This window comes from Rousettus aegyptiacus, unplaced genomic scaffold (genome assembly GCF_014176215.1).
Source record: "Rousettus aegyptiacus isolate mRouAeg1 unplaced genomic scaffold, mRouAeg1.p scaffold_m13_p_12, whole genome shotgun sequence".
NCBI classification, from domain to species: domain Eukaryota; kingdom Metazoa; phylum Chordata; class Mammalia; order Chiroptera; family Pteropodidae; genus Rousettus; species Rousettus aegyptiacus.
In genome coordinates, this window is record NW_023416287.1 from 84,242,008 (window position 1) to 84,251,393 (window position 9,386).

At 32.9% G+C, this 9,386-nt stretch overlaps 1 long non-coding RNA gene across 1 annotated transcript; it reads left to right on the plus strand.

Annotated features, from left to right (window-relative positions):
• The first annotated feature begins 1,725 nt into the window (after positions 1–1,725).
• Positions 1,726–9,285, plus strand: LOC107516201. The gene is made up of 3 exons (XR_001598214.2): positions 1,726–1,835; positions 3,386–3,465; positions 7,864–9,285. It is a non-coding gene; the product is annotated as an uncharacterized LOC107516201 (long non-coding RNA).
• The last annotated feature ends 101 nt before the right edge of the window (positions 9,286–9,386 follow it).

Here is a 9,386-nt window from a genome sequence, read left to right on the forward strand (position 1 = left end):
CTCATTTTTAAGGAATGGATGTCTCTTACCATAATCCGAGATAGTGGAAAAGCAGGCAAGATAGAATTAAAGAGAACCAGATTCAAGTCCTAATTTCACCGCTTGGCAGTGCTGGGAAGTTCGACCTCTGTTGTCTGAAAATGATAGCATCTCCTCCACAGAACTGAAGTTGATCAAAAAGTTAGCGTGTGTAGAAACTGAAATTGGCATGGCACATTCTGGTAGAAATGAGCCATGTTGAAATGGAAGGGTGTAAAGCCTGCTTCTCACTCCCCTGCGTGGGCCACCCAGCTGCTTCCATGACTTGTCACGGCCAAGGGCAAAGGCAGCTGGAGGTCCGTGACTCCAGTGTGGGTGCGAGGTGATTCTTGGTGTGTTGTGGGTGTGTTGAGTGGAAGGTCAGGGTCGTGGCTGGGCCTGAATGCTGTCCTCCAGCCTTAGTGATGGAGCAAGCTGAGAGCATCTGAAGCGGCTCACGAATGGTGCCCAGTATCATTCATGTAAGAACATTTAAGTCTTTAAGAGACTTTCGAGGACAAATAGAAGGATTTCTTGAGAATAACTGAGTGCACTGTTTGATTTTCAGAACCTATTGTAAATATTTCATCGTTTATCATGAATGGGATGTATAGAAAAACTCTCACAGCCTCCTTTTTATTCCCGGCTTCTTCCTTCCATGAAGCTAACTCTAATCTCACGTTTGACCTCGTAACAGTCCTCTCTGAATTCCTTTCTATGGGTCTCACTTTGTTATTGTCTTGTACTGTCTACATGCTTCAAGCTATTATTGAAAATATAACAATTTTTAGTCTTTTTTTTTTTTTGATGTGTTTGCCTAAAGCACAGTTTTTAAGTAGAAAACATGCATCGATCAATTTTCTACCTCTTTCACGGTCTACAAAACACTGTCTGTAGCTCTAGGTATGTGTCTTTGTAACCTGCCCACCAGTGAATGTCTGTACATTTTCTTGATAAGTGGGGATTTTCTAGTATTAGCAGTATTGTTTGTGTGTGTTGAGGGTATGGGGGCTGCTTTTGCATTTCCTACTGGTGGAAAAGAAATTCTCAGCTACTGCATAGAACAGTGGAGGCCATAATATTTTCTTTTTAGAACTAATTTACTCTTCATTTGGAAAGAGCAATTAGAGCATATAAAATTTAACTATTTCTTGCACAGTCTACTGTAAAATAATACAGAAATGTGCATAATCTTATCTAGCATGATTTTATTTATCTTCTTTCATAATTCACAATAGAATTTCTATATATGTATTATAGGTTTACATACAAAATAGCTCCAGTATTTACTACCATGAAAGCAATCCTTCTCAAGAAAATGTATGAAATTATTGGGTAGGTAGAAACAGAAGCAGATGGAATATTTCCACCTAGCAAGAAATAGCAAGAAATCATTTCTATAAGCTAAATGAAATATATATTAGGAGATAGTCAAAATATATTTGAAGTAGTACTATTCTTTTTAAGCGATAAATGTTCATAGCCATTGCATTGGTTATAATTACAAAGTTTCTAGAAATGTAAAAGTTATGAATTGTGTTATTTAATTTTTCTCTCGACACTTTCAAGGAAGAATATTTTTAAAATAATATCAGTGATTTGGCACCACTTTAGTTTCAGAAAACTCTCAAATTATCAAGATTTCAATGAACATTTCTGATTTTTGAAATTAGATTAACAGTTACTATTTGTCTTTCATAGGTGGGAGTATATCAAAGTTCTATGGCGTGTTAATAGCCCATTATAAGCAATAGCCACAGATAAAAACAAAAGGAATGACTGCATTTCCATTCATTGTATTATTGGTTTCTGAACAAGTAAGTATCAAGTATAGATTTTCCCAACTTTTAAGAATCTTTTAAGATAAAGTGATAAAATAATTGAAAGACTGAGAATATTAGCTTCATGTTTTCATTAAACATATTCAGCCATCTCTGTGTTTTTATCTACATATTGATATTGGAAAAGGAAAAAAACAACTCTCCAGGCTCTATAGATAAGCAATACAAATAAGTCAAAATTAAAACTTAATTTCAGCATATGAGAAACTAACAAAAAAGTATAACTATAAGTATAAAACATGCTTCTATCTTTACAATAATAAAAAAAGACAAGCCATAAAAATTTCAAAGATGTACTTGTTCTCTTTAATATTAAATGAAGAGAACAAGAATGTGATCAATGCTCCTCCTGCCCCAACTCAGGACCAAATGAACTGGTTGAAAAAACTTAAGTTTTATAGACGAGGTCATCAGCCAAGTGTTTCTGATATTGACAGTACAGTCACTATGTTTCCTTCAGTTTTAATGTTCTAATTTTGTGTACAGCATCAAAATGCTTTTTATAAATCAATTTATTCTTGTAATAAATTTGGTAACTTTTTTCTTCTCTACCACAGCAACATTTGTGATCTTAAAGTGTAACAGTAGTCCCAGGTTGAGAATTCTACCTAAAAGTGCCTGATAACACAGGGTTTTCTTGAATATTCCTGTATTTGCAACATGCTTCCACTGCCAAGTTCAATTTATATCTGCATATTAACAAGTTGGAGACCGTGGCTCTTATAAAACTTAATGTAACTTAAGATGCTTCTTTGCAAATATCTTTTTGATCACTTAACATATAATGTTTAAATATAATCAGTAAATAAACTGAAATTCCATGGTATAGATTTTTAAAATATCATTTTCTATTTAACTTGTATATTCTCCATTGAAATGAAAGAATGGTTAGGATTTTAAATTTCTGCGTTCTCTTTCTCTATGTATCTGGTCCTTTTCCTGGCAACTAAAATTAATCCAGGACAAGTTTATCTTTTGAACTGCTACTATCTCTACTATCCTAATGTTGAATGATACCAAGAAATAGTAGTTACCTAGAAGGCGAGAAATGAAAGTTGGTGTCAGAATCAGAATTAGGAATTGCAGGCATCAGAAGAATGAGTACATTTCTCCAGGCCTTACTCTTAAATGCAAAAACAAAATAAAAACAAACAAACAAACCTTGTAATGCTAGAATCAGAGCTGTCCTAAGCATGTAAGGAGTTCCCTGGAGGACATTATCGCTAAGTGAATAAATGACATGACTTAATGAATATACAGAGAACTAGAATATTCATATTCCCACTGCACGTGAAGCATTGTGTTCTGTGACAGTGCCTTCCAGAAAGAGGTGTTACACCTTCTTCATCTCAACAAATGCCATGGCGAGGATCTGGAAAGATGCCTTGAGACCTTTACTTGTGCATATACATACGCACGTGCACAAACCCATTCAGAGCATGTGTATAGGCCCCAAATACACGAGTGATTCAATGCAAAAAAAAAAAAAAAAATTAATGTCTTTTCTGTTTTCACTTTTGCTCAAGGGTCCTTATTCAGTAAAAAAAGCCACAGCAGTCCTTGGTATTGGAACCGATAACGTAGTTGAAGAGAAATGTGATGAAAGGTACGTTTCTTAATGTATTCTCAATATACTCTAATTAAAAATCCACTTAAAAACACATGTAATAAAGATGGTTTTAAGAGTCATCGATGCAAAATATTTTATTATCATTCTGCTTGGTAGATTAAAATCCCTTTTCCTAGTATGTCAACATTTAGTAAGAATACGCTCCAGGATTAGTTTCAATAAATTATAACTAAAAGTAATTATGGGGGGGGAATTTTTAAATAATTTCTTCAATTAAATAAGTAAGTAAATAAATAAATTTTAAAAACCTAAAAAAAAATTTAAGAAAATTTTAAAAAAGTAATTATGAAAGAAGCACCAAAGTTATCCTAACCTGTAGTTAAAATTTCTTTACTAAAAAAATCTCATAGAAGTGGATTTGCCACCTATTTTATATTTAAAGTATGTTGAATTATCAATATAATGATGCTTGGAAACAAAAATTTCAAATGCCTTTGTAGTCTGTAAAATAAAAGTATATTTCCGTATGTCTTAGATCTCACTTTTCAGAACTAAACAGTATTTAAATATTATTTGTATTCTGGAAGATCACTTTTATGCATATCATTTCTGTGTAGTATTCTGTAGTTTGCTTTCTTAGTTGTTTTGGCTTGGCTTTAGGATTTATCTTTGAAATCTTATACCATGAATTCATACAATCTTTCCTTATTATTTCTCAGTTACTTCAGAATTTCCATTTTATAAATGTCATATAATCTCATAAATGTTATTTAAAAAGATATTTAAGGCTTTATCATAGATTTTAGAATTTAAGAACAGTGCTTACATGAATATAATTATATAAATATATTTGAATGTCTTATGTTTGACTGTCTCTCACTCACAGGAATTATTGGTTCAGAAAGTCTGCATTTATAATTTTATAAAGATTTTTCATTTTCCCTTCAAACATTTTTGAGTTCATTGATAGTCAGCTATAATATGAAGCCTGAATATTATAAATACTTTTAAATGTGAAAATTTTAATAGACAAAAATGATGTTTCTGAACATCTTCTAATATACTGTTTATGTGCTTTGTCCATTTTTTTGTATTTAAAAAAATTTTTCAGTTACGATTGACATGCAATATTATTTTATATTAGTTCCAAGTATACAGCATAGGGGTTAGACATTTATATAATTTATAAAGTGATCTCCCAGATAGGTCTAGGCACCATAAATTGTTATTACTGTATTATTAACTATTTTCTTTATGCTGTCCTTTACATCCCTGGGACTACTTTGTAACTACCAATTTGTACTTCTTAATCTCTTCACCTTTTTCACTCAGCTTCCCACCCTACCCCTCCCATCTGGCAACCATCAGTTTGTTCTCTATATCTATGAATCTGTTTCTGTTCTTTGCGTTGTTTATTTTGTTCTTTAGACTTCATATATAAGTGAAATCATATGGCATTTTTCTTTCTCTGTCTGCCTTATTTCACTTAACATAATACCCTCCATGTTCTCACAAGTGGTAAGATTTGATTTTTTTTTATAGTTAGTAATATTCCATTGTATATATGTATCATAGCTTCTTTACATAATTGTCCATCGTTGGGCACTTAGATTTCCTCTCTATCCGGGCTATTGTAAATAATGCAGGTTCCATGCGCCCTTGGAAAGAGTATATATTCTGCTGATTTGAGGTGAAATGCTCTAAGATGATCAATGAAACCTTTCTGGTCTAACGTGCCATTTAATGCTGCTGTTTCCGTGTTGATTTTATGTCTGGGAGATCTAGACATTGATTTCAATGGGGTGTTAAAGTCCCTTTCTAATGACTGTATTACTGTCAATCTCTCCCTTTATATCCATCAATATTTGTTTTATATATTTAGATGCTCCCATGTTGAGTGCATCTTTGCCCATTTTTTTATTGGTAGTTTATTATTTTCTATTGGCTTATAAGATTTTTATATATTTAGAAATTCTGAAGTATAAAATATATAGATATAAAATATCTTACAACTATATTTTACAAGTTTATTATTTAATGCTGTATTTATTTCAAGTTGTTTCATTTTCTTTAGATAGTCCCTGAACATTTCCTGAGAATTCCCCTCCCAGATAGTGTACATCTTTTTAATATTATGATTAGGGTATATTATTCGCTAGAATTAGTTTCGAAAAATAGAAACATAATTTATGTTTGTAACCACCCAATTGCTAAACATTTTTGTTTTCAAAAGTTTTTCAATAAATGATTTTAGATATTTCAAGTGTACAACCACACATGCTGCAATTAGGTTTTTTTCCCCTCTATTTTATTATCTACCTATAACTCATCTGCTTAACTAATAGATTATTTCTTCAGGAAAAAAATACTATAATATTGATGGTAGTGAGCAACCTTATCTTACTCCTGACTTTAATAGAAATGCTTTTAGTGAATCATCAATCAACATGGTAGATTTTAGTCTCATAACTGTAAAAGTAGAAAAATTTTGGCTTTTTTTTCTGTGTGTGTGTTTTTTTTTTTTTTTATAAAGAAACGTGAAGCTACCTGAATTCATGCCACCCTCTTTCTCCTCCTCCCCAATTTGGATTCTTTGATGTCAAGAGGTGTTTGCTTTATAATTAAAGTTTAAAAAGTTAAGGAAGGAGGGAGAGAAGAAGAGAGAAAGAAAAAGAGAGAAGAGAGGGAAGAAAAGAAAGATTGTCATTTTGTATCTTTCTTAGAAAGATCAGAATCTTCTGATTAGTAAGTTATGTAAATTTTAAGAGGAATAAATCATAAATTAGGCATTCTTTAACTCAAAACAATGTGAAAATTAACATTTCTTTTAAAGACCTGAAATTTTACCTAATACCTGTTTATACAGCTAAAAAATATCTTTGGGAGCTACTAAAAATTCATTTTTTAACTCTAGCATATCATTTATTCTAATTGACTTATTTATTTAATCGTAAGTCAATGTGTATTTGTATTTTTAAGGGGAAAGATGGTTCCGGCTGAGTTAGAGAAAAATATATTACAAACTAAAAGAAAGGTATGTTCTATAGTTTCATAATAAACATGCAAATGCATCTTTATTTATTTATTTTTACCTATTTAAATTAATGGAAAACAATTGATAAGGTAATCGCTAAGAGAACTAAAATAATCCCTAAATGTAGAAAAGTTTTTATAAAATTAAAGTGGAATAATTAGGTAATGTTGCAGTATTTTTTAATAATTTTGTTCCTGTTAATTATCAAAAGAAAAGTTATTAGGGTATTTCCTAAATAAAAAAATATGGTCATCTCTATTTGTATGGTGTTCTTTTCTGAAAATAACTTCAGAGAGACATAATAATAAATTAAACTCAGAAGCAATAATATCATCATATGGTTAAGCTACTTTCTATAGCAGTATAAGTGCCTCAGAATATCTGAAAGTATTAGGTACTTAATGCCCTTTAATCAAAGTTACCCAGCTCTTCGATGTCCAGAAGTGTAACAGGTAAGTAACAATGTTAGCTTCCTGTGGACTTCATAAGATCCCAAGAATGATTAGGCTTCTGTCATCACCAGGGACATTGCCACAGCCAGCAGCACAGTGTTTGGGGACTTTGACCCTCTCCATGACATCGCAGATATTTGGGACACCCATAATCTCTGGATGCGGGAGGACGTAATTCACATCCTTCATGCCAGCCCTAATTTCCCTTTAAAAAGTAACATTTCCTACAAATAATCCTTAATATTTCTTAATTGGCAAGCAAGTCTCTCTGTAACCTAAATTTTTGTAATGAACATAAAGGATAGTCTTATTTACATAAATTATTTTAAAATGGACTTAATACATTGTCATGGAAAGAAATACAAATGTATCAAGTGATTTTATAAAGTCCAAATTTCTACTGATATTCAACTAAAAATTAAAAAATCAATTTGATGGGATAGTTAAACCTCATTTGAAATCAAAAGAAGACTTAGACCATTACTCTAATATACATTACTTAATTAATACCTATTAAGGAAATGAAAACTTTTGGTGCTATTAATTTAGTATAATAACTCTGGGAAAAATTTCTTTGGCTTTAATTAGAATAGGACAAATTCAAGTTATATAGTATGGTCGAGACTTTAATTTTTCTGTAGTATTGCCTAATTTGATGCCAATTTTTTAAAATCTGTCTCTGGAAATTATATAGGAGGTGTCTGTTTGAATTAATTAGAACCTTAAAACTTTACCATGTCATGAATAAACAATGAGAATTCATAGGAAGAAATTTTAAAATGCATTGTTCTTATAAGTAAGATAATTATAGCCCAGTTTATAATTTTCTAGCATAGCAATTAAATCTTCATCAACTTCAGAAATAAATTTAACTTAGGAAAAAGTAGTCGATGCTATTTAAAGAGAACCGATTACTATAACAACATATGTTCTTTGCATCTGTTACAGGCAGCTTGGGGAGGAGGTAGGTTGCTGCTGTCCAGAAACCACGCCTGTAAACTTAGTGGCATTGAAAGGTGAGACCTGGACCATCACTTGTGAAAAAGCAAAAGAAACTGTGTAGGCTTCTCTTCTCTGCATTCGACCGTAAGCGGAGCTGTTTGATCATTTTGAGCCAACTCTGTGACTTGGATCCACATAAACTCCTGGGTGTGCCCCTTCAGGGCTCTGCTATCCTGGTCTGGGAAAAAGTAAACGATCCCAGTTTTTAAGTAGTGACAGAATGGATGTCTTGGTAATGACTAGTTTCATGGCGAACGTTTAAAAATAAAATGATTATGGTTTCACTGATTTGACGGAGGGTCCTACTGAGAAAACCCGACCTTCCTCCTTGATCTTTCAGCAGTGGCCATTGGATAATTGAAGTGCCATGAAACCAAATGACTATCGAGCGCAGTGTGGAAAAGATCTGGGGTGAGACAGTAGGGAGGCCTGTGGGAAACCTGATCATTCATGCTCACTTTTTAAAAACAAATGAGCAAATAGAGTATTTCTTAGAAGTCACATCTGGCCACTGGCTAATTTGTTATCTCAGAATAGAGGGCCAAAAAAATAGGACTTGTTTTCAGTGTGGAAAATTCTGAGTAACTGTGATATATTTTTTAGCATAAAAAGTACACATTTATGGGTATGTGATTATTTTCTGCTGATGTGTTTGTGTATTTTATCTCCATCATTAGTAAATGTGACACTCCTAAGAGAGATACAATTATAAATTCAACTCGAGAGTTTTTATCTCTACTTAGTTGTCAGGCATGCAAATACATTTTATGTAACTATCATTTATAGCTTAGTTTTCGTTCTCTCTTACAAGCAACCCAAAGGGCTTGGATACTAAAATAAAGTGACTGTTTTCCTATTATAAACTTCCTTAGCTGGCCCCTTGCTTACTTACTCTTGGGTACTTAATGCCCACTTCATTCCCTCTAGTTCTGAGATAATCTTTATTCTCTCCCATCCTAGATCATTCTCAGCAACTCAGACTGGAGCCATTAGCTCTGTGTCAGATTTTACGCAGTGGCCGTATGGCAGTAACATCCCTTCAATATTCTATCAATAACATGGCAGCTGCTTCGTGTTGAAAGCTGCGAGTTAACAGGCTCATACTTCCTTTCCACTGGTGTGTGTCCGGCACCCAGAAATTACCGTTTGATCGCGTTTTTTTTAAAGAAGCTTTTACGTTTGCTCCCCCTCTATAACTGTCCCCTAGAGGCCGTCGGGGAGCCAGGTATTTGAGCACTAGCTCACCTGTGTCTCCTTTCTTAAATCAACCTCTAATTCCTTTGCTGCAAACTCCCGTTCTTGTGTTCTTTGGCTTTGACGCATGCAGGCAAGACGGGCCCCACTGAGGTGACATTTTCTACAGTCTTCCCTGATTTCTTCTCCCATAGTGAGTATGTTGAAGTAGTAGACTTTATTCTACATAAATGACATCATATGTTTCTCGAATAAGTTTGTACTTTTTGTTTTGT